Source organism: Sapajus apella, unplaced genomic scaffold (genome assembly GCF_009761245.1).
Source record: "Sapajus apella isolate SASKATOON/1434 unplaced genomic scaffold, GSC_monkey_1.0 scaffold178, whole genome shotgun sequence".
Taxonomy (NCBI): domain Eukaryota; kingdom Metazoa; phylum Chordata; class Mammalia; order Primates; family Cebidae; genus Sapajus; species Sapajus apella.
Window position 1 is genome coordinate 1,452,451 of NW_022437118.1, and position 26,425 is coordinate 1,478,875.

The 26,425-nt window shown below is 42.5% G+C and overlaps 1 protein-coding gene and 1 long non-coding RNA gene across 2 annotated transcripts in view; both read right to left on the reverse strand.

The window, feature by feature from the left end:
• LOC116543014 lies at positions 1 to 26,080 on the reverse strand. The gene is made up of 4 exons (XR_004265440.1): positions 24,309 to 26,080; positions 20,099 to 24,278; positions 1,897 to 1,902; positions 1 to 151 (listed from the first exon to the last, which is right to left on the reverse strand). It is a non-coding gene; the product is annotated as an uncharacterized LOC116543014 (long non-coding RNA).
• The window catches only part of KALRN (kalirin RhoGEF kinase), a 602,830-nt gene that overhangs the window by 502,912 nt on the left and 73,493 nt on the right, over positions 1 to 26,425 (reverse strand). The window lies entirely within an intron of this gene.

Sequence of the window (26,425 nt, forward strand, 5' to 3'; positions counted from 1 at the left end):
TGTGCCATGGTGATCTGCTGCACCCATCAACCCATCATCTACATTAGGTATTTATCCTAATGCTATCCCTCCCCCCGCTCCCTATGCTCCCCAACAGGTTCCAGTGTGTGATATTCCATTCCCTGTGTCCATGAGTTCTCATTGTTCAACTCTCATCTATGAGTGAGAACATGTGGCATTTGGTTTTCTGTTCTTGTGTTAGTTTGCTGAGAATGATGGTTTCCAGCTTCATGTCCCTGCAAAGGACATGAACTCATCCTTTTTTATGGTTGCATAGTATTCCTTTGGTGTATACGTGTCAGATATTCTTTACCCAGTCTATCATTGATGGGCATTTGGGTTTGTTCCACGTCTTTGCTATTGTGAACAGTGCTGCAATAAACATACATGTGCATGTGTCTTTATAGTAGAGTGATTTAGAATCTTTTGGGTATATACCCAGTAATGGGATTGCTGGGTCAAATGGTATTTCTAGTTTTAGATAATTAGAGCTTTAAGAAAAAGACAAAGGCGGCAGGGAAGAGAGGAAGCCCATGGTGGTCCCTTTTCTAACTAGAAAGGGACAGAAATTCAAGGAGCTTAGAGTAAGTAGGGGGCCCAAGAACAAGCTTTGGCCTGAAGCTTGAGATAAGTTTTGGTAGTTTGTTGCATTTTTAAAGACGCCATAAATGGAAGTCAGGCGCAGTGGCTCACGCCTGTAATCACAACAATTTGGGAGGCTGAGGTGGGCAGATTGCTTGTGCTCAGGAGTCCGCGATCAACCTGGTCAACATGGCAAAACCCTCTCTCTACTAAAAATACAAAAATTAGCCAGGTGCGGTGGCATGAACCTGTAGTCCCAGGTACTTGGGAGGCTGAGGTAGGAGAATCACTTGAGCCAAGGAAGCAGAGGTTTCAGTGAGGCAGGATCACACCATTGCACTCCAGCTTGGGCAACAGGAGCGAAACACTTTCTCAAAAAAAAAAAAAAAAAAAAAAACGCTCCATAAATGGAAAAATGAAGATGGTTGCTAGCTATACCCAACTGGCTACTCCTCTTCATCATTTAAACGCAATCCCTGCATTCGGGCTTATCGCCACCCATCTGCCCTGTCTCAGACATACTATGACTGTATACAAATCGCTATTTGTTCATTTTTTTCATTCAACAACCATTTACTGTGTACCCAGCATATGCCAGGTGATAAGAATACAAAATTAGCTGGAAAATACATAGTTTGAGTCTTCAAGGTTCCTCTGGCCTATTGGAGTAAGTGAATAAAAGAACTAAAATATAAACATGAGTGCTACAATTTAGATCTACATGATATAATTATAGAAGTGAGGGTAGGAGAGTCAGGAAAGGCTTCAAAGGGCAGTTGAAAATTGATACGTGTCTTCGGGAATGTGCAGCTTTATTTCAGCAGTGGGGAAAGAATATGATAGGAGAAGATGTATGCATTACTGTCCTGCGGAGCTAGAACACAGGGGAAGAGGCTGGGGATCAAGGTAGAGCTTTGCTAAGGAGTTGGGAATTTATTCTATAGACTTACTACACAAACACTGAGAAGTTTAACTCAAAGAAATAACATAAGATTTGCATTTTTGAATTATAATACCTAATGCTTATGTAATACTTACATTCTTCTAAGCTCTTCACCCATATTAATTCATTCCATCCTTGCAACAACTTTATGAGGAAGTATTAGAACTAACCTCACTTTACAGATGAAGACATAAGGGCACAGAGAGGTTAAGTGACTTGCCCAAGGTCACAGAGCTACAAAGTGGTAGAGGCGAATTAAAATCTAGACCCATGTGACTCTAGAGCCAAAATGCTCACACTATGCTCTTTCTAGCATCCATGCCTTGCTCAGTTTGTCTAGACTGGAACAATCTTCCTCCTTTTCTGAGAACTCCACCCTGTTTTTTAAGCAGCAGCTCATCTGCCACTTCTACAATTTCTTCAACATATAATTGCCCCTTTTTCTGTTCCCATAGCACATAACTATGGTGATTATGGCAATCATCCCTACATTCTGATTTGTTTTTATCTTTCTTGACCTACAGGATTCTGAAGGAGCAGGTCCATGTTTTAAGTCCATAGTCCTTCCCCAACACATTTCCTGGAACAAAAATGTTTATTAAATGTATACAAAAATTAATGAACACTTTAAAACAAAAATGCCCTATGTACTAGTTTGCTAGGACTGCCATAACAAAATATCACAGACTGGGTGGCTTAAACCACAGAATTTTATTTTCTGTTGCTCTGGAGGCTGCAAGTCCAAGATCAAGGTTGAGCAGCGTTGGCTTCCTCTAAGACTCCGCCCTTTGGCCTGCAGATAACAGATGGATGCCTTCTTGTTGCTTCCTCATACAGTCATCCCTCTGTGTCCCATGGTGTCTGATATAGTTTGGATATTTGTCCCCACTTAAATCTTATGTTGAAATATAATGCCCAGTGTTGGAGGCAGGGCCCGGTGGAAAGTGTCTGGATCATGGGGGAGGATCCTTCATGGCTTGGTGCTGACCTTACAACAGTTAGTTCTCATGAAATCTGGTTACTGTAAAGTGTGGCACCTCCCTGGCCTCTTGCTCCCACTCTCACCATGAGAGATGCCTGTTACCTCTTCACCTTCTGCCATGATTGGAAGCTTCCTGAGGCCTCACTAGAAGCAGATGCTGGCACTGTGCTTTCTATACAGCCTGCAGAATCATGAGCCAATTAAACCTCATTTCTCATAAATCAACCAGTGATTATAAAATTGCCCAGTAATTAATTAAATTATAGCAATGCAAGAATAGCCTAACACAGTCTCTCTCCATGTGCCCTAACAATCTTCTCTTCTTATAAACGCCATCAGTCAGACTGGGTTAGGGCCCACCCTAATGGCATCATTTTAACTTAATCACCTCTTGAAAGCTTTATCTCCAATTACAGTCACATTCTGAGGGACCGGGATTTAGGACTGCAACATATGAATTTGGGGAGGGCACAATTCAGTTCATAATGCCCTGTATGTAATAAACAAATACTCAATATTTTGAACTTTCAGCTCCTCTTCCCCATCATTTTCTTTTTCTTTTTCTATGTTTTCAGTATGAAAATATTTAATGAGGAAGAACAGCTGTGAAGACACGATTTTGGTCAGAATAGATGAGCAGCACATGGAACCCAGGCAAAAAGCACATCTTTCAGGACTGGAGGCTGATAGTGAGATGCTTAAAGAGGCACCAGATGAAGCCAGATGGGTCTGGGCCACCAGACCCCTCCATCTCCTGAGTCTTTTTTTGGTTAATGCTCCCTGTCTGCAGCAAGGAGACTCTGGGAAGTTTCCCAATGATCCTCTCTCCTTGAGCATATACTGGTTTTGTAGCTTGCTTCTTAACCAGTATAATATGGCAAAGGTATGGGATATCACTTCTGTGACTAGGCTATGTATGACTGTGGCATCCATCTTGCCAGAGGATTCTCTCTCTTGCTGGCTTTGATGAAATGAGCTACCATGTTGGAGATGCCCACATAACAAAGACCTGAGATCAGACTCTGCAACAAGAAACTGAAACCCTCAGCCCAAAAACCCTTGAGGAACTGCCAACGACCATGTAAACTAAGTCAGCCTTTTCCATGTAGGTCTTCACATGAGACCCCAACCCTGGACAATATCTTGATTGTAGCCTCCTAAGAGACCATGAAGCAGAGAACCCAGAAAACTGTGTCTAAATTCCTGAACCACAGAAACTGTCAGACAATAAATGTGTGTTATTTCAAGCCATTAAATTTTGGAGTAACTTGTTGCACAGCAAAAAATAACTAATATACTTCCCTAAAAGTCCTCTAACCTCCAAATATTTGCTGCCCTATTGTTTTAACTTCTGACCAACTAATATATTCCAGCATCCACATTTGTATTTAATTCCATTAGGATAATTTTATATTGTATATAATTTTCATCAGCTTGATTTTGCCTACTGCAAAAGGATAGAGTCACTATAAAGGCACTCCAGGGACACTAACAGTCAATATGGAAATATCAAACTTAGGGTGGTAACAAGATGCTCATCCCTGGTCTGCCACAGTATCACTGTACCTAAAATACATGGGAATACTCACTCTCCCACTTGTCTTGGCTTCTCTTTTCTATTTCCTCCCTCCCCATCAGAGAAGAGATGCTGTGCTCCTGTCCCTCCTAGGAACCACTTCCCACTATAAACAGTGTTGCATAGCACATTCATATCTGTCCTAAGCCTTTCTGCCTCCCTTCTTTTCTCCAATTCCTTACAAACAACTGCAGCAAAAGTTTCCTCTCTCTCCCCTCCACATTCTCCTCCCTGCTTTGCTCTGTTTTAGAGCCAAAAATAATCCTAATCATAGCAGATAAGAGCAAGATTGGTGCCAGGGATTTACACCTGCATCAGGAAAAAGGGAGAGCCATGTATTTTGTAGTAAATTAGAACTAATAACGAACCAAAGCCAGCAACTTTTAAAGCCTTTAAAAGTACCCCAAACCTTACCTCCTCATCCTCTAATGTAATTTAACCTGCTTCTGATCATGAGCAGCTTTCTGGAAGAAACAGGACACTTGCTTGCTGTGGTTTTTGCTATGCTTATTATTAAAACAATGTTGCACTCTCCTTTGTGTTTTTCATTGTAACTTATTAGTTATTTTGGGTCTAGCCTGGGAATGTTTAACAATCATGCATAAATGTGGATTTTTAGAAATATGCAAGTGTAGTCTCTGTTGCCCAGGCTGGAGTGCAGTGGTGAGATGTCAGCTCACTGCAACATTTGCCACCCAGGTTCAAGTGATTCTCATACAACTCCACCTCCCAAGTAGCTGGGATTACAGGTGCACATCATCACGCCTGGCTTTTTTTTTTTTTTTTTTCCCCCATAGAGATGGGGTTTCTCCACATTGGCCAGGCTGGTGTCAAATGCCTGAGCTCACGTGATCAAGTGTGAGCCACCACTAGAAAAGCACAAGAGTAGTTTTGACAGCTGACTTATTAATGGAATTTTAGATATAATACACTTGTAAGTTGGCATCAGATACATAGAGTGAGGAACAGTGTTGTTCATTACAGGAAGTGAGGTGAGAGACAGAAATGAGTAAATGTGGGCAAGGGGCTACACTGAACTGGGAGGAAGGACAGAAGAGAGAGAAGTAGGCTGTGTGGGAAAAGACAACCAAGGGCAGGGGCATAGGAGGGCAATCTTTACCGAGTAGCTAATACATGAGGGACACTGAGAGACTTCTCATTTGTTGTAGTGAATCCTTATGAGTCCCATGAGGGGGGTCGTCTTCTTCCATTTAAAAGAGGTAACGGCTGCTTCTTAGAGAGTGTATCTGATCTGCTGAAGGTTACACAGCTGATAAGTGCAGGGCCAACATTCCAACATGAGTCTCTCTGAAGATCTAGCAAGGACCTTCTTTTCTTTTCCCTTTTTCTAGGTTAGGGAAGAGAGAGAGGTGTAGCTTACTCTATTTTTCTTGATGAAAGCTAGGGAAAGGCAACACTGAAGCACAAGAGTAAACTAGCAGAGGAACTCTGGGGAACCAGAAGGTTTTATTTCCCAATGGAAAGGTCTGTGGCCTTCAAGGTAAGAACTGGAGGGCTGGAGACAACAGGTCTAGAAGTGCTCAGGAGCACTAGAAAGAGAAAGCCAGGCACTCTTTGGCAGGTGAGAAATAGAATAGCCCCAGTGGGGAAAGGCAAAGGCAAGGTCAGCAGCTGAGAAGAGCCACAGCTATGAAACCAAGAAATGCTGAACATACCCCCACCACACACGCAGTTACCCCAGGCTCAAGCTCAGCATCGATCTGATCAAAATTTGCATCAGTGATTATGGTTAGGGGACAACTGGTAAAAAGGAAGCTATACAACTATATATCTTGAGCATCTGTTTCTTTAAAATGTTTGCTCAGAAAGAATTATAGTAGTCTTCCCTTATCCACAGTTTCACTTTCTGCGATTTCACTTACTGGCAGTCAATCTCGGTCCAAAACTCAGTAAGTACAGTACAATAAAATACTATGAGAATGAGACCATATTTGCATAACTTTTATTGCAGAATAGCCATGTACTGCATAAGAACGTTTTAGTGAATGACAGGCCACATATATCATGGTGGTCCCATAAGATTATGATGGAGCTGAAAAATTCCTACCACCTAGTGACATCATAGCTGCTATAACATTGTAGCACAACACACGCATTACTCACATGGTTGTGGTGACGCTGGTATAAACAAACCTACTGCACTCCCAGTTGTCTAAAAGTATAACACATGCAATTAAGTACAATGCATATTTGATAATGATAATAAATGACAGTGTTACTGGTTTATATATTTGCTAAAAAATATATAAACTGGTTTATATATTTGTTTTATATATTGTTTATATATATTTATATATATAAACAATATATACATATATTGGTTTATATATTTTTATATATATAAAAGTTAACCGTAAAACAGTCTAAGCAGGTACTTCCTTCAGGAAATATTCTACGTGGAAGCATAGTTATCATAGGAGACATCAGCTCCACATGTGTTATTGCCCCTGAAGACCCTCCAGTGGGACAAGATGTGAAGATGGAAGACAGTGATAGTGATGATCCTGACCCTGTGTAGCCCTAGGCTACTGTGTTTGTGTATTTGTTAAAAAAAAAAAAAGATTTAAAGGTTTTTAAAAAAATTTTTTAAGAAAAAACTTATAGAAGAATATAAAAATATTTTTGTGCAGCCATACACCTATTTGTGTTTTAAATTATTACAAAAGAATCTATCAAGTAAAAAAAGGTTACAGTAAGCTAAGTTTAAACAAAAAAATTATTTTTTTTGGAGACAGGTTCTTGCTCTGTCACCCAGGCTGGAGGGCAGCAGTGTGATCATAGCTCACTGTAGCCTTGAACTCCTGGGCTCAAGCAACCCTCCCACCTCAGCCTCTCAAGTAGCTGGGGCTACAGGTGTGCACCACCATACCCAGCTATTTTTTTTATTTTTATTTTTTATAGAGGCAGGGTCACTATGTTGCCCAGGCTAGTCTCAAACTCAAGTGATCCTTCCTACTAGGCCTCCAAAGCTCTAGGACTATAGATATGAGCCACTGCATCTAGCCAATAAAAACATTAAAATAAATTCAGTGTAACCTAAGTGTACAGTATTCATAAAGTCTATGGTAGTATACAATGATGTGGCAGCCTTCACATTCACTCACCACTGACTCACCCAAAGTAATTTCCAGTCCTGCAAGTTGCATCTATGGTAAGCGTACTATACAGGTGTATTATTTTTAATCTTATACCATATTTTAACTGTAACTTTTCTATATCTAGATATGTTTAGATACATGAATACTTGTCATTGTATTACAACTGCCTACAGTATCTGGTATAGTAACATGCTACCCAGGTCTGTAGCCAAGGAGCAATAGGCTATACCACACAGCCTAGGTGTGTAGTAGTCTGTACCATCTAGATTTGTGTAAGTGTACTCTACGAGGTTTGTACGATGAAATTGCCTTATGACACATTTCTCAGAATGTAACCCTGTTCACTAAGTGGCACAGGACTATATTTGTTATAATTGTTCTATTTTTCATTAGTTATTGTTGTTAATCTCTTAGGGTGGCTAATTTATAAATTAAACTTTATCATAGGTATGTACATATAGGATAAAACAGTGTATGTAGGATTTGGTACTATCGATGGTTTCAGCCATCCACTGAAGTTCTTGGAATGTATCACCCACAAAAAAGGGGAGCTACTACATTTTCCTTTTACCACTTGCTTAGTATTCCTTAAACATCACCCTTTTAGTAAAGAGATATGTTCTAGATATGACAAAAGGGCTATGAAACACATGTTCATCTTCTATCTCAGGTAGGCATTTGGATGCCACTGCTTGGACCTATAAATCCAGGTAGAACCCAGGTTTCTGCCCTTTGAAAGAGCACCCCAGGTGGTGCTGAGGCAAGGTGTCCAGATCATACTTTCTAAAACACTTGCATGGACCAAGTAGCTGTAGTAAAGTTCACCTGTTATCCAGAGTTCCATAGATTAGACTGGGGCTCATTTCCAAGAGATGGGGCTTAGAAAACTCTGGGAAAAACACAGAGGATAAAAAGAAACTTCTGGGCTACTGGCCACTAAAATACAGCTATCTTTAGCATACTAGGAACCATCCCTCCTCAGCACATCGCAATCATCTTGTCAATGACTCCTACCCAAGCTTCTGACTCATTTGGAACCCCCAACTCCCTAATATTCCTCCCAATTAGCTGCCATTCCTGATGCTTTTACTAGACTATGGGTGTGGTCAAGGTTACCCTGGATATTTATTGCATTTAAAATGCAACAGAGGGCTTTGCTTGAGTCCACACTTGCCAAGCAATAGTCTTGCCCCTAGTGTTCAAGAAGTGGCAGGCCTGTTCCTAGAAACAACACATGCAGAGTTCTCCAGCCTGCACAGAGCAGAATCTCAGACTCCCAGGCCCCATGAAAAGGAAGACAGAACAAAGAAAGCCCATTACCATACTTGCCCCAGACAGTGAGGCCCACCAGACATCCTCTCCACCTCTAAGAAGAGACAGACCATTCTCTGTCTCTTAGTCTTCTTTGTGTGCCTCTTCTCAGGAAAGGTCAGGTGATCTTTGCTAAGTGCTCTAAGCCCTTGGTACCCAATGGGCCTCTCTGCCCCAGGAGTCTGACAGGAAATCAATCTGCTGTCTCCTTTGCATTATGAATAGTGTGGATGCCCAACAGGTAAGAGGTAATCTCCAAGTTTCCTGCCAATACCAAAAGTCTGTAATTCCTTTTAGCCAAGACCTAAGGATGCCTACTTAACATGAAACAAGGAGAGAACTAATCTACAGTTAGAAAATAGATCTCTCAAATTTCCTTGAAAACAGGAGAGAGCACTGGTATGAATAAACCAGACAAGCAGTGAACCTAATTGAACCTTGTTTTGCATCAAAATGAACTGAGGTCTGACTGGAAAAGACTTAAACACAAAGTGATACAATTGATTGTTGAGCTTGAGTTGGAGCTGGGACTTCCAGCTTCTCCTGCTTGTCTCCCTCCACAGTCTGGGTCAACCACCTTTGGCTTGATGGTTCATGCCCTGACTTTAGGCACCAGCAGCTGCTTAATCCTCTTCAGGGTATTTGGTTCCAGTTAATATCCCAAAGTGTCAAAATCCCTGAGCACACACTAGTTAATGGTGAGGACTGGGACGATGGCCACAGTTGGGTGGCAGAGAGAGGCCAGCCCAGGATTTTATAAGACACCAAAAATGTATCACCATGTGGGTAATCTGCATGGATATTACTAAGCTTGAAAATGATCACTTCATCAAATACTACTGGGGGGCTTCCTCAGGGTGGGTTTTCTGGTAACTCCAGTCATACCATTCCATCTTCTCCAGGTGTAATCTTAATATAATCCAGGCTAAGTCATTGTTCTAGGAGGTGAAAAGCGACTGAAAAGACTTGCTGTTTTAGGAAGACTGATCTGGGGGAGCTAAAAAGGAGTAATGCCAGACCAGAGAGGCTGGTCAGGGGGCTTTGAAGGCACCTATACACGAGGTAAAAAGGCAGGGATGGTTGGAAAGGAAGAGACGCAGACAAGAGGTTATAAAGGGCTACTGGGTCTAAAAACTAAGATGAAAGAGCCCCAGAAGAGAGAAAATCATGAAAAAACTCCAGATTTTAGGTCTTGATAAAGAGGGGCAATGTATCTTGGAAGGAGAGGCTGAGTTTAATTTTAGACATGTTAAAGAAGATATTCATATAGGGTCTCAGAGAAGACAGCTAGAGAATAGAGGCTGAAATCTTAAAAACATGAGCAAGGCAGTCATGTCTGTGCTGGTCCTGGAGAGCAGGGCTAGAGGCTCGGCAGTGCACATCTCCACATCCTGGAGAGCGGGCCTGGACCCTGGGCAGAGCGCACCTCCACATCCTGGAGAGCGGGCCTGGACCCTGGGCAGTGCACATCTCCACATCCTGGAGTGCGGGCCCGGACCCTGGGCAGAGTGCACCTCCACATCCTGGAGAGCGGGCCCAGATCCTGGGCAGAGCGCACCTCCACATCCTGGAGAGCAGGCTGGACCCTGGGCAGAGCGCATCTCCACATTCTGGAGAGCAGGGCTAGACACTCGGCAGTGCACATCTCCACATCCTGGAGTGCAGGGCCAGACCCTGGGCAGTGCGCAACTCCACATCCTGGAGAGCAGGCCGGGACCCTGGACAGAGTGCATCACCACATCCTGGAGAGCAGCCCTGGACGCTTGGCAGTGCAAACAACGCTAGGTGCTCCGTGCCTCCAGACATGCGTCTCCCATTCCTAATATTCCTTCATCATCTTGAGTGCAGAGAACTTGGTCTGTTGATATCCCATGTGCTTCACCATACATAGCACATGGCACATGGGAAGTACAGAACCAAAGCCTCTTCTGGATACACACACAGGCTGGGCTGTGCCTGCCAGCTGCAGGGTCCCACACATCACCTAATCATCCACGTTAATTTTTTATGACAATAGAAGTCAGGCTAGCCCAGGGATATGGGACACTGGTCCTGTAAGATGCCCCTTTGGAAGGACAACACAAAGTCCTGACATGGAATGACCAGGCGTTAAAGAAAGCCCTGCTGTGATTTAAATTCTGATACTGTTTTCTCAGTTCTGAAGATGGTGACTAGCTCACAGAACCTGAGCTATCCTCAAATATCTTCTCCTGCCAAGGATTGTTAAGAGTTGAAATCAAGAAAGGAAGAGCTCTGACAGACACAGCTTTCCCTCCTGTGGGAAAGCTCTCCTTCTCTGGATATGCTCCAATGAGAAGCAGCCTGGTCAAGTCAGTCCTGCTATATAGGGGGAGAGGAGCTGGCAGAGACTCAGCTCCAGGCCACATGCATGGGGTTCTGAGGGGAATCCTGCACTTATACCCTCCTCCTGGGAGACAGATGCAATTACAGACTTGTGGGCACTTTGCCCAATAGCCTTACATCCTGGGGATGGAGGTGTGGCCCAGCTGGCTCGAAGAAGGGAACTTGGCTTGGGAGTTTCTGGTAGAAAGGCCCAAACCTGATGGTAGATTGGCAACAACTGACAAGCTAGTCCTGTGCATAAAATGGGCAAATGCTATACATTTTTTTTCTTTTTTGGAGATAGAGACTTGCTCTGTCACCCAGGCTGGAGTGCAATGGCATGATCTAGGCTCACTGCAACCTCTGCCTCTCAGGTTCAAGTGATTCTCCTGCCTTAGCCTCCCAAGTAGCTGGGACTACAGGTGCATGCCACCAGGGCCAGCCATTTTTTGTATTTTTAGCAGAGGCAGGATTTTGCCATGTTGGCCAGGCTGGTCTTAAATGCCCAGCCACAAGTGATCCATCCCCCTCAGCCTCCCAATCTCATGCCAGGATTACAGACATGAGCCCCAACACCTGGCCCAAATGCTATACTTTTAAGAGTACCCACCTGACTGCTGCACAAAGTCCGTGGAAATACCAGGAATTATTTGGCAATGATAAATGGTGGGGCATTTTGTATTTCACAGTAACAATAACAAGTTTTATATATTTTCTTCCAAAGCTCCTGGAGTGAACCTCATCCCTGTCTGTCCTGATGGGGATTTCTGAGGCCTTGTCCTGATCTTTCTAGGTAGCCCTGACACATGGCCATTCAAAAGCATGGGAAACATTGGTTCCTTTCCTCTCACTCCTGCTTCTCCCAGTTATCACTAGGCCAGGAGGCCAAGGCAAAAGACAAAGTAGAGGAAACTTCAATACAATGATGTGTTGACCCTCTACACTCCCCTCTTCCCTATCTCCCAAGTAACTTCAGATTAACCTCAGCGTTACTTTTGCACAGTAGTTCCATCTTCAAAGCCTAAGGAAGAGTTAGTGTCTACTCCCAATTCTGTCTGTCTTTTGTTCACTACAACCAGTCTGGAACATCCAGGTCCATAATCTAGCCATAGGCCATCATATAGGCTCTGCCCTCCCAACCTTTCTCTTTTTAAATTTACTTTTTTTAAATCAAACTTATTTTAGCCATTATAAAAGCAATACATGTTCATCATAGAAATTTTGAAAAATCAACATAGGAAAGAAAGTGACCTAATGTCTGAATTCTACCCCATTCTCCATATATTAACTATAATATTTTTAATGTACTTCCTTCTAGTCTACTTGCTGTGAATTTTTCTTTCCACCATCCCCAACCCCCAACCACCAATCTGGACCAGACATTCTGGTTCCTCGGCTCTTTCACTAACTAGTTGTATGACCTTAGGCCAGCTATTATTTAATCTCTTGAAGCCTAATTTCCTGGCTAGAATGATGATGCAGACTGATTGCAGCAGCTCTGTTCATTTCTATTATAACTGTTTTCCAATGAACTCTTTTCAATGAGATTAATAATCAGATTGGTCAATGAGGAAATAGGACTCAATTTATAAAAATCTACATACAGCACAATTTTTAAAAAATATAGCTATTGAGTCCCAGGAGAGGGGTCATTAAAAGCCTGGGATTGTCTTACCCCATTACTTCCTGTGGACAACAGAGCTACAACATGCAGGGAGCACAGCAATAAGAAGATTGAGAATAATCACAAAGCTACCCTTTACTGTGCACCTATGCAGGTCCAGGAACTCTCTATGTTCCAGGAAGGCCCCTGGCAAACTTTCTTCTCCTATTCTCATAACAAACTTGTAATACAGAATTCTGATTCCTAGGGTACAGATAAGAAAAGCTAGGCTCAGTAGGTTAAAAGCCTTGCCCAAGACTTCAGAGCTAGAAGGCTCAGGGCCTGGCCTCGTGCATCCAAATCTCACATCCTAACGGTGACTAGATTCTCTGTACATCATTTCTGGCTATTCCATCCAGCACTCTGGCAGGATTTCTTCTTAACTGGAGCAGACTTTCTGGCTGGTTTTCTTAAACTCCCTCCCTCTTCCTCCTTGCACACTTATCCTACTGGGATAAGCCCTGCTCACAGCAATTATGACAGAGTAAGACAGGAAGACCTAAGGAAACTCACAACCTATTTGGCCAGCAAGTCAAAGTAAGGTGAAGGCGAATGGGGGAGGGGAGGGATGGGCTGATTCAGGAGTCTAAATGAGAGGCCTTGAGTTCACGCTACCCTTGGAATTGATTTTAATTATTATCATCTATTGTTGAATGAATGACTCCTCAAATCAATCATGCAAAATAAATATACTTATTTTATGGATAAGGAAAATAAGATTCAAAGAAGTCAAGTAACCTACCCAAAGCCACATAGCCAGTCAGAACTAAGACTGAACTGGCTGAATCCATGTCTGTCCACCTCCCAAACCCCTGCATTTCCATTCCTCCAAGATGTCTTTCTCACCAAAAATCCAAAGCCTATGGAGGTAGTACAAGATCAGGGGAGAGAGAGCTTAGGACACCCATCAAAGCCTTTCCCAGGACCCCTAGGAAGATGATTTTATTCAGGGACTCCGAAGGCAACTGCTTGCAGTTATTAAACCATCTGCTAGGAATCCAAATTCTAATTTGATCTCCACAGGCAGGAATTCCTCAGGGAACTTGCAGTTCAAACTTAAGGGAGGATCAGAAAAGAAGAAGTCCTTCAATGGTGGGTTGTTTACAAAGATGGCCAAATCAAGTCCTTCTATCCTTATATGCCCCCCCCTTTACAATGTGACTGCCTTTTTTCTCATGAAGCAATAGAGTCTATTTTGCTACCCACTCCATCTGAACTAGCCGATGACTTGCTTCATTCTCTTTCAACACATCTGCCATCATGTAAAGAAACTCAGTCTGGTCTTCTAGTGGATACAATATCACAAAAAGATTAACAGAGAGAGTTATTCAGCTGATAACCAGCAAAACCAGCACCAATTGCCAGACTTGTCAGTAAAGCCATCTTGGTCTACCCAGCACCAGTCAAGCTGCCAAATGACTGCAGCTAAATGAGTGACTCCCAGTAAGACTAGCAGAAAAATTGCCCAGCTGACGCCAACCCAAGTTATGAATCCAGTAAACAAATAGTTGTTTCAATCCACTAAACCTTGGAGCCTAATTTCTCAAATTATCTTACATAGCATTATTCCATTACTTCTGAGAACAGTGGCATAAAGAATGTGGAAATAGGCCAGGTGCCGTGGTTCACCCCTTTAATGCCAACACTTTGGGAGGTTGAGGCAGGCAGATCACTTGAGGCCAGGAGTTTGAGACCAGCCTGGCCAGCATAGTGAAACCCTTTCTCTACTAAAAAATACAAAAAATTAGCTGGACACGGTGGCACACACTTGGAATCCCAGCTACTTGGGAGGCTGAGACACAAGAACTGCTGGAACTACATTTTAGCCTGGGTGACAAAGTGAGACCATGTCTTTTGTTTTGTTTTGTTTTTTTCTTTAACTTTAATGAGGTCCTCAGAGACCATGTCTTAAAAAAAAAAAAAAGAATGTGGAAGCTGAGGAAGATTATAAAGTATATCTTAGGCAAGCAGCTGGTGTTGTTTGTGCCCTGAGACTCTACAGGCTCCAAAAAACCCCAAGACTGGAGCCAGACAGCATTATAAAGTCTTGATTGCATAAAGAAGAACCAAGCCCAAGGGCCCATAAAAATGAGAGAGGTTTAGAGGCTGCTTGTATTGATCTACAACTTCTCTGTGTGTACTCAAGAGGAAAATGTCTTCTCTCATATATCAACATGTTGGTCATAGCCAACAACTCCCTGTTGCCTTTTAAAAGAATTCCAACTCCTTAACCTGACATTTAGGGGCTCTAAATGATCTAAATTCAGATCTGGGGTTCTAATCCCAATACTGCCACTTATTCACAAGCCATGTGACAATGGGTTAGATACTTCACATCTCTGAGCCTCGGTTTCCTAATAAGTAAAACTGGGATAAGTAAAACTGCATGCATAGATCATGCAGTTGTTATGAAAACTAAAAAAAACATAAAGTGTCCAGTACTGGACCTGGCTGGCACACAGTGGATGCTGACTAAACGTAAAGTTCCTTCCCAATGGCTCAACACCCTTCATCACACTCAGAGAAGAGAGGACCATTCAGAGAAAAGTTTGTGAGATGCCAAGGAGGAGCTAAAGGTTCCTTGGGGTAAAGCCATATCTAGAAGCCTTGATGTGGTTGGTAAGGGACCAGAGTGATGGACTGGGTCCCTGTGTTATTGTTTTTGTTTTTTATCACACATCCTAAGTACATCTACAGCTAACTAAAGCATTTCCAAGGTATTTTCTGAGAAAAGAACTCTGAAATTCTCTTGGTTGAGTTTCAACCAAGCTAGCCCTTCTCTCCACCTTAGATTCTCATATCTAACATTGGGCATCTGCCCCTTGTATTCAAAACATTGATCCTACATTCGGACTAATCTTACTTCCTTCTCTAGTTTTAGTGGAAAAAACCCTGTAACCCTAATTTCTTTAATCCCACTCCAGCAAGTCACTGCTCCCATGTTCAGGCCAACTGAGAGTCCCAGAGAAAACTGTCCCCTTTCTCTTCCCCTGACTATTCCCCTATTGTCCACTGTCGATCATAACTCCTTCCCTGTGTCTCTCTCACAAACACATACAGTCACATTCTATAGTGAAATAGGAATGTGAACTAATAAAACTACATCTCCATCAGAGACCAATCAATGCCATTGATTGGAACAACATTTCACTGGACATGAGGCACCAGGGGATCCTCCTTCCCTTTCCCTGAAGTACATACACTGCCCCTCTGTCAATCCCTGGGATCCCACTGCACCAGTGGTTGCAAATTTCCCACAAGTATCAACCCCTGTGCAGCTAGAGCCCACAGCTGAAGAGAAGCTAAAGCTACCAAAACATCAACCACTGACTCAGGATTAAAGAGAGACAGGCAATTTCATTCCTGTGACCACTTATCCTATAGGGAGAACCTCCCTGACCCTTAAGCCAAATCCACCCCCTCCCTACCCTATTATCCAAACCACCAGAGAGCCAACAAACTTGGTAAAATGCTGTAGTTTCCATTCTCTAAGCATAGACTCTCCATAGTCACTCCATCATTCCCCTCCACATCACAGCACTGATCCCTCAGAAAGGGAAAGGAAATAATTTGTTATGTGCCTCAATGTGCAAAGCCTTCCATGCAGTCCTTTACATATGTGTTCATCATTCATTCCTAGAACGTCCCTGTGGGTAAGACATTATTATTTCCAGTTTACATGAGTAAACAGAGGCTTATAGAGCCCAAGACATCAAAGTCAATAAAGAGGATTTAGATCAAGGTCCATGTGACTCAAATCCCGTGTCTTTCCACTGGAGTCAACATTTAGAGTTGTGCTTAGTATATACTCTAGCCTGTGTTTGGGTGTTTGTCTAAGTCATGTGCCTTTTACTGGTTCCTACAGCTCCCAGAACAGTGCCATGTGCCTGGAGGTAGTGTTGACAATAAAGACACAAGGAAATGCCTTCCAAATCATTCCCAGTGTCCTCTTCCATGAGAGGTTCACTGAGATGTAATTCAGATCTGAGGCATGTGGCTGTAGTTATCACATTTGGTGCCTTTTCTACAATATTTAACATAATATGTTGTCACAACAGGAGTTAAAACTATGATGCAAAGACATGAAAGGAAGCAGAGGGAAAGCTGGCCAAGAGATATGCAGAGAGGGTAGAGTCATCTCTTCTATGCACTTCATCTGGGAAAGACAGTGGTACCACTGAGCCTCTCCCCAGGGAGAATCCAATAGTTTTTCAACTAGGCTGAGCTGCTGATCCAGGCCATCCCAATGACTCTCACCAGCATTCTGGGGACTCCCTTAAAGCCAAGGTAAATATGACTCAAACCAGCAGAAGCCAATGCTGCTTGCTCTGTCCTGAACTTTCTCATAGTTTCCCTAACCCAGGTTGCCAGAGTTTGGACAAAGTAGAGAATTAGTTGCCAAGGGCAACCAAACCCCACCACTTCCAACTTCATTTTGATTGGCTTAGAGAGATGGAAGTCAAGGAGGGTCCAGGAGCAAGCTGTGTTTTATATTTAATGCATTCACTTAACAATCATCTTGCCTTATATTCATGTAACTCTTCAACTTTTTAAAGGGCTTTTCAGTATCATTTTATAATCTCTTATTCTCACTGCAATTCTTGAGGTGAATGATGATCTCCTCAGGCAGAAAGGAACTCCCTGCAGTTGTTTTGTACCTCTCCACCAGCCTCAGCACTTTTGGAAACCAAAAACCTTTTCAGCAAAGAAAGAGCAGGAATATGGTCTTCCCAACACAAAGCCACAGAATCACTCAGCCTTAGAGATTGGTGGGTCCTTAGCAGCTCCCTAAATATACAACTCTTACCTAAGGGCAGGGGTGCACTCTAACCCAGTACTGCACAGAAGAACTTCCTGTGATGATGGAAATGCACACATCTGCTCTGTCCAATTGAGAACTGAACTGGAAAGAGAAGATATGTGCACTTTGATCACTTGAAATGTAGCTAATATGATTGGGAAATTGAATTTTTAATTTTAACTAGTTTTAATGTCAACAGCCACATGTGACTATTGGCTACTCTATGGGAGAATGCACTCTACAGCATCCCAACCAGACTTTGCTGCAATAGTAATTTACTACCTCAATTGGATACACAGTGTCCACAAAGAGAGTAATGCAATTTTACAAAGAGAATATCTGTTATCTGTGCTGAAAGAATTACAAAATGAAAACAACTTTTGCCTACAGTTTGAATGCTGATCACTTCAATAACAAAATGCTTACAAACTCTTACAGATTACAGGTTGGAAACAGAGAAGCCACTAAAGACCATCTAGCTCAACCCCTTTATTTCATATATGGGAAAACAGGCTTGCTACGTCTTTCTCCTCAGGTTATATCTTAGAGATCCTGTGTTCTCTAGAGAGTTCAGTGCTGTTCCATACTTGCTCCCAACGTTTCTGACAACTTTCCCAATCATTCTCTACCTGTAGGTATCCCAAGGCAAGAGCAAAGCTGGGAAGAAGGAATTAGAAATGTCACCACCATGACTAGCAACCAGAGTCTCCTGCTTACCATTTCATGGGAGCCACAGGTCAGTAGTAAAGTGCAGGGATCTAAGGGAGTCCTGGGTCCAGTCGCTCAGGCAGAGCTCTGCAAGGACACAGGGTTCACTCTTGATCTTACCACTCTCCATCTTCACCTGTCCCATCACCTACTTGGAAAGCCCTCAGATTTGTTATTTTTTTATTTTTATTTTTTGAGATGGATTCTTGCTCTCTCGCCCAGGCTGGAGTACAGTGGCATGATCTTGGCTCACTGCAACCTCCACCTCCCAGATTCAAGCAATTCTCCTGTCTCAGCCTCACAAGTAGCTGTGATTGCAGGCACACACCACCACACCTGGCTAATTTTGTATTTTTTCTTTTCTTTTTTTTCTTTTGAGATGGAGTCTTGCTCTGTCGCCAGGCTACAGTGCAGTGAAGCGATATTGGCTGACTGCAACCTCTGCCTCCTGGGTTCAAGCGATTCTCCTGCCTCAGCCTCCTGTGTAACTGGGACTACAGGTGCACACCACCATGCCCAGCTAATTTTTGTATCTTTAGTAGAAATGGGATTTCACCATGTTGGCCAGGATGGTCTCAATCTCTTGACCTCATGATCTACCCACCTTGGCCCCCCAAAGTGCTAGGATTACAGGTGTGAGCCACCACGCCTAGCCTTGTATTTTTTCTTTTAAGTAGAGACGGGGTTTCACCATGTTGGCTAGGCTGGTCTCAAACTCCTGGCCTCCAATGATCTGCCCCGCCTCGGCGTCCCAAAGTGCTGGGATTACAGGTGTGAACAACCACGCTGGGCTCTCCAAATTTAGATGTTCAAAAAAAAATCTGTTTCCTCTCACATTGGCTCAGAGCAGTGGTGTCAGTTAAAATTTGGGACTCCTAGGCAAAACTGATTTCCAGAGGAATCCCTTTCCCTTTGTTGTTTTCTGAACAGACTCCTGGAAAGAGGGAGTCTCCATAGGTGTGGGTCCTAGAAATAGAGATTTTTAAATTAGGGAGAGACATATAAAATTTTACTATAAAAAGAAAAAAACATTTATTTGCTCTTTTTTAAACTAAAAATTAAGAAAATGTAAATGTAAATCAGCCTAATATTTTGAGTATCATTTGGAGCTCTTTAGAGGTCCTACTTCTGAAGGAGAAACATCTAAGAAACATCATTCATGAAGCACTTAATGAATACCATCTTCCCAATCACTACACTAGGTATTGCACTATCTCATTAAGGGAGACAACCTACATCTGTTCAATATTTGTTAAACCCCCACTGGACAAAGTCCCTATCTTCATAAAACTTACATTCTAGTAATGGGAGACTTACAAAAATCATGTATACAAAACAACAATATTACTTGAGATACAAGTCCTACAAAGAACACAGAAGCAGTAGGATGGGGAGTAACGCTGGGATGGTAGGGTGGGGGACAGGCTACTCTAGCTAGCGTGATTAAGAAAGGCCACTTTGAGGAGATGGCATTTGAGTGAGGGCCTGAATGCTGAGGAGGAGGCAAATGGGAGGATGAGCAGAGGAAGACACCCCAGGCAGAGGAATCGCATGTGCAAAGGTTCTGAGATGAGGAAAACTATGGCATGTTAGAGGGTCAAGAGGCTTGTAAGGCTGAAGTAAAGTGAACAAGCAGGAAGTGGTAGGAAGAGAGGCTTGAGAAAGAGGCCATGGTGCAGGGAGAGGCCCATGAGAAAGAGATCATGTGTGAAAGCACTTGGGCGGCGGGGGGGGCATGAAGCACAAGAGACATGACCAAATGTTAGACTATAAATATATACAATGGTGGATAAAATATTTACAATACAGGAAGAATGAGTGCAAGGCAGGCCATTACAGTACAGGAGCTATGCTAATAAAAAAATCTATACTGTAGGGAGGGGCTCAAGAAAGGCTAAGCTTCTTGGGGCATGGCATTCCAGGCTACAACAGGAGATGCAAAGATGGAGTGGTGTGAAATGACATGTGTGAAACATGACAGCACGTTGGAGGGGACCACACATGGTTGCTATGGAAGGTGGGTAGGTATGAGCCATGCATGGGAGCCATGCATACATCAGCCTTGGGAACTGAATGTATTTTATTCTTAATCTTGTCTTTTAAAAAATACTGGTACCCAGGCCCCACACCAGACAAATTAGATGAAAACTTCTGACGGTGGGAGGGCAGTATTTGAAAGGCTTCTAAGAGATGCTAATGCACAGCCAGGGCTGATAACTGCCACTATAGGCAATAATTTGAGGGGTCCTAAAAAATTTTAGACAAGCAGCAACATTTATTTTTCATAACAAATTCATTTTTCCAAATATTGCATTTTATAATTCAGTATTTTAAAGTATAATATATTCAAGCAATGATGACAAATTAATTACTTGTCTTTGCATTTAAAACTTCTAACAATGTTACAAATGGAATAACAAGTTTCCATTCCTCCTGACCTCTGAATCCTCAGTTTATGAGAAACCTAGAAACTCTGAACAGAAGAAAACTTCAACAATAAGAGCTGACAGATTTTATAGCCAGAAGGATACTTCAGAGAGCCCCCCTCATTTTACAAATATAAGGAGAGGCCCAGAGAGGTATCATGATGAGGACAAAGATGCCTGGGGTTAACACCAAAGCTAAGAGCCGGACCCCAAAGGTAGAGCTCTCTCCACAAAACCATGCTGCCTCTAGCATGTGACTCAAATAAGAAAAGCCATCCTAATGTCTAGAATTGGACATTTTCCACAATACAAATTAGATAGTGAACGATCACTTAATTTTAGAAGAAAAATATAAATATAAAACAGGAAAGGGATAGGAAAAAGAAGTCCAAACTAATCAGATACAGTTTTTAGCAAATAGAACTTTATTTTTCAGGTTATCTCCTTAGTTAATGACCTCTATAGTTACTGATGTTTTGATATTTCCATAGATTCCTGTAAACAGAGAGTTTACTCAATGTACAAGTTTTCGATAGGTGCATAATTCTTGTTCAAGGCATATCTTTCAATATAGGCCCACATCTTTCTCTAGTTTCCAGAAAATAGAGAGTTTGAAGCAAGAGACACAGAAGAGTGGGTTTTCTCCCATGCTACAGAAGGCATTTGCAGGACAGAATTTCCAGCTCTATTCTAGAATCAAACACCTGAGGATTTTTTGAGTCTATATTTGGAAATGCCATTCCAAACCTGCAGGCTTGAAATGTGCTGCTTAAAGGTGTGCCAGGAAAATATGGCAGCAGAACCATCTGCATTTATATTGCCACCTTTTAGCCCTGGGTCCAAGATTTATACAGCAACCATGGTCAACTATTTGGCTCTTCTCCATTTCTTCATGCAGTCTTTCACTTTACTTTCCCCTGGCAGTGCACAGAGATTTTATATGCTGGCTAAATTGATCTGAAACAGAAGTAAAGGATGTCTCAGCCAAGGTCACTGCCCAATCTGGATGCAGTGATAGCTATAAAAACTGACTCTGTACATTTAAGTGTGTGAGTTCTGCAGTAAATCCAAAACACAATGCTTCTTGCTACTCCGAATGACCAAAGAGAAGGTTAGATTTAAGCTGGACTGTTTGTGACCTATGAAATCTATGACAGGCCTCAGCAGGGGACAAATGTTGTAACTGAGTAAACAGTGACTTGGCTAAGGCTTGGTCATGACGAGGTGGAAGCAAATCTCCAGGCATCAAAAATCAGTCAGGTGGCCTGGGAGCAAGATTACATACAGGTAAGTTTGGAAGGGGAAAGAGAGAACTTGGAAGTTAGCTCAGAGAAAGCCTGTAGTGAGAAATATGAGCAAGGTCCATGGTGAAGAGCCACCCAGCTCAGTGTTCCGTTGTAACATTTATTCTTCTACCTTTATATCCTTTCTTCTTACTTTATGCAGATCCATTCTAGAACCTATTATGTGTTCAAACTATTATGTGTCCAACAAAACATATATTTTTATGTCACCAACAGATTTAGGCTATAGAAATGCATGCCCTAATGCGGCATTAGATGGGGACATTTTTTATCCAAACTGCTTTCACATTACTTGCAACGTGATTTGTCAAAACAAATACCTTAGGAACTCGTCTCTGTTAGACTTCACATATTCTACACGTGGTGGTTCCCTTATATTTTCAATACTTCTGGAAACACAAAAGCTGGCACAAGTGTCATTATCATGGAATCCATGGTTCCTTCCCTCTGTGCAAGTGACCAGTTATCTGTTGGAAACTCTTGCAGCAGCTGCCTGCCTTTCATGGATGCTTCCATTGCCTGTTCAACATCCTCACTCTCCAGGCTTGCCAAGACTGTCTTCTGGACCCCAGGGCTGATGCTCACATGAAACCTTCCAGTCAATGTGCACTTTCAGGCACTCCTACTAGGATACCAGGAGAACAAATTGCTCTTTAAAAGAAAAAAAAAATCCTTCTCATATTCAAATTTCATCTTATCTATGAAGTGTTGTGAATACAGCTAAAGGGACTTCAGTTGTCTTGCATTTGTTCCCTGTGTGGTCCTGGTGAGGATGCTGCAGTTTCAGAGACAGCAGTAGTAAACACTGGGAATTTAGAGTGCTAGAAGGAGGTACTGGTATCATCTCCATCATGGGCCTCCTCTCTCTCATGAAGAAGTACTTAATGTCAACAGACACTTCACTTCCTACACATGAAGATGCATTCAGTCATCCTTGTGTCCTTTAGATATGCATATATCGTTAGATGGCATTTGGAAGTCATGTTTACTCTTCTCACTTGGAATAAACTACAGTGAGGAAGGGGCGCACTGTGCAAGGAGGAGCTTCCATTTTGCTAAGGAGAAAAATGATAAGACTGTAATTAGTACCCTTCTAGGTTCTAGACAATCTTCTCCATTGTATATAAATATGATGATGGTCCCTGCACAGGGCACTAAGCACTATTCCAGCTCTAAGGGCGTCACCTCAGGACTAAGACCAGGTGTTTTGACTTTGCCTCAGAGCACGGATTTGTGATTTAAATACATTATGGAAATACGCCACTGGAGCCAAAACAAACTATAATATTCAGAGTTCAGATAAATTTTAAACTCTTACCTTTCAGCAAGGAGACATCGCTTTTTTTCTTTGTGAATCTCAAGTTGAGAGGCCAAAAGAAGTTGAGTTCCAAGCTCCTTCCAACTCCCACACCTTCACACTCGCTGTCACTCCTGCCTCTCCTGACCACATAAGGCAGTGAGCTCTTTGTTTTATAATCTCCACAGGCTCCAGCAAACATCTATTCCACCTAGACTTTCAATGCCTCATTAAGAAGACTGGGACCTGTCTTCTAACCTGTGGAGCAAAATTCAACAAGAAGCGGCCCACAATGAAGGCACTGAATTTTTCCTGCCCCCAGCCCCCTCTTAGGAAACTGATTGCCTGTTAGAAATACAGGTAGCCATCATATTTGAGAGCTGTGCCTGGTTCTGTATGTGACTCAAAATCATCTGGCGCCATAGGCAGTTCTACATTGATCATTGTTCTTCTGCTTCATTTTCAGGGATGATTTGGAGGAGGTATAATACATGTCCCAGTATTTAAACCCCAAACCATAAGTACTTTATCTTGTAATCGAGTAAAACAATTTCTCAATCCAAAAGGCATCTATCTTTCAACCCCTTTCTGAGTTACTTTCTGAGCCTATGGGGACTCCTCAGAAAGGCACAGACCCTCAAGCAGTATTCACACTTAGGGTTCTGATCAAAAGCAGCTTGGAGCTAGAGAATGGAGAAAATTGGGGGTGATCCTGTTAGCCTTTGATGTGGATGCCCACAGGCCTGGAGAACAAATGATCTGGGAGATGTGCAAACAGTTCTTGCTTCTTTCTGGGAGCAAAGTCTCGGCACAGGACCAGTGTCCATAATAATGAGGCATTTTTAGTAACATACAGGAGACTACATGAGATTCACATGTTTCTGTACTATAGATGCAAATCTGTTTTCACCTTGACCTACTGGGATAAGGAGTAAATTGGGGAACAAAGAAAAAGTAGTGCTAAGGCAGGAGAATAACCTTGAAGGCAGGGGTAGAGGGGGAGAAGTGATTTCAGATCATGTTATTAAGTTCAGTTTATAGTTCATTACTGTTTCAATTATTGTGACATAATTTGTCACAATAGAATTGTGACAATTCCCTCCCAAAAGAATTTCTAGAGTCATCCAAAAGCACTAACAATAATACATTGTGTTGAGGCCTGGTAAACAGTCCTAATTCCTCACAGTGATTGCACATACAAGTATTCACCACATGTTTCTGTACTACAGATGCAAATCTGTTTTCAGCTTGACAATGTTAATAATTGCTCTGTAATATCTGGACTGGCAAATTTACTCACGTATCAGCTTTGTCCTGTATGTACACTACTTTTTGGGGGGAGGGACGGAGCTGTGACTTCTCTATCATGATAAAATATGTAACACATAAAAAAGACCATTTTATCCCTTTTTAAGTGTACAGTTCAGTGGCATTCAGTACATTCACATTTTCACATTGTTGTGCACCAACACCACCATCCATCTCTAGAACCTCGTCATCTCAAACTGAAAGCTGCATTACTTTTCAAGCAGTATGGGAGACTCCATCAAACCCCGAAGGATTAAGACTGCACCTATCTTCCTTCTGAGTCCTTGGAGAATTATAGGATACAATATTATACAGCATTTTAAGATTTACAAAATATTTTTTCTCAATGCTCACATAAACTTTGTAAGCCTCCTGTACAAGGGAGAAGACCAAGGATCCAAGAATAGGACAGACTTGCTCAGACAGGGCACTGACAATGCAGGGATCCAGGGAAGGCTCCCAGTATGCATCCCATTATCCCTCACCACCTCCTGCACTGAGAAGGAGAAGGAAGGTGCTGAAGTGGTGCCTAAGGAAATCCTCCAAAGGCCAAGATGTCTCTTCCCCAACCCTCTGCCTGATGTGATTCCATCTGACAGATAGCCAGAGCTACCTGGTGGCCCAGAAAAAAAAAAAAAAAAAAAAAAAAGGCCATTTTCTTACATATCATTCATTGCAAAAACCAACAAGGTCATTTTACACTTCGTTTCCTTCTCTTCTCTTTTCACACACATCAAAGCAAACCCACATCCCATCCACTTTTTCACAAAACCACCACAGCACACTCCCCATCACCCTTCTCCCTGCACAGACCTCTTCTATCACCCTTTTCCCTACACAGACCTCTTCTATTCCTGATGATCAATCTAGCCAGATTCCTTCTGCAAAAAATGTGAACATTCAAGAGATCCCAACTGATGTGATTTCTCCCTCCTGCACATTGCAGGGATGGCTCAGCCCATGGCTTCCCATCATGCTGAGGCTACCTTAAATGCAGGATGGGCCCCTCCATCTAAGCCAGCATGGAAGACATGGTCTGCTTTTCTGTGTATCCTCTGTTCCTCTTATAAGAACACCAGTCTTTGGATTTAAGGGCCACCCTAATGTGGTATGACTTCATCTTAACTAATTATATCTTCAAAGACCCTATTTCCAAGTAAGGTCACATTCTAAGATTTCAGGTAGATATAAACTTTCAAGGAATATTTTTTCAATCCAGTATACCCACCTTCCTTCACTAAGGTATGTCAAATTCAATTTCTTGTTTTCTTTGGGTTTTGTTTTTGTTTTTTCACCTAGCACCTGCTCCCTCTCAATCCTGTTCATCATCACTGCTATGCTGGAAACTCTTCTGAGAATCCTGCTTCCATCTCCCCCCATTCCCATCAATACCTCTAGTCCTCACTTTAAAATGGGTACATGAACACCAGGTTAAGAAGGAAATGCTGCTAACTTGTCCAGAGATAGTTCATTATTTCAGGCATCCATCTCTCCTCCTTTACCCAAGAAGTAGCATGTACTCATCTCACACGTTTTGCCCTGATCTGGAGGGTCTAATAGCTCCTGCTCTCAGGTATTACACATCAGAGAAATGGGCTACTGCACAGCTAGGAGAGCAGAGAAGGCAAAATGTAACCAGTTTACTTTAAAAGAGATGGAAAGTTAAAATAAAACAACAACAAAAAGCCAGCCAGGTGCAGTGGCTCATGCCTGTAATCCCAGCACTTTGGGAGGCCAAAGGCTAGCAGATTACTGGAGCTCAGAAGTTCAAGACCAGCCTTGGCAACAGGGCAAAACCCCACCTCTACAAAAAGTGCCAAAAATTAGGCATGGTGGCAGACACCTATAGTCCTAGCTACTTGCAGGGCAGAGGCAGGAGGATCACCTAAGCAGAGCTCAAAGCTGCAGTTAGCTGAGATTGCACCACTGCACTCCAGCCTGGTTGACAAAGTAAGACCTCATCTCGAAAGAAAGAAGGAAAGAGAGAAGGAGGGGAGGACAGGGGAGGGGAGGGAGGGGCAAAGCCATGTGGGCCAATGGTTAGGGGGGTATGGCTTAAGCC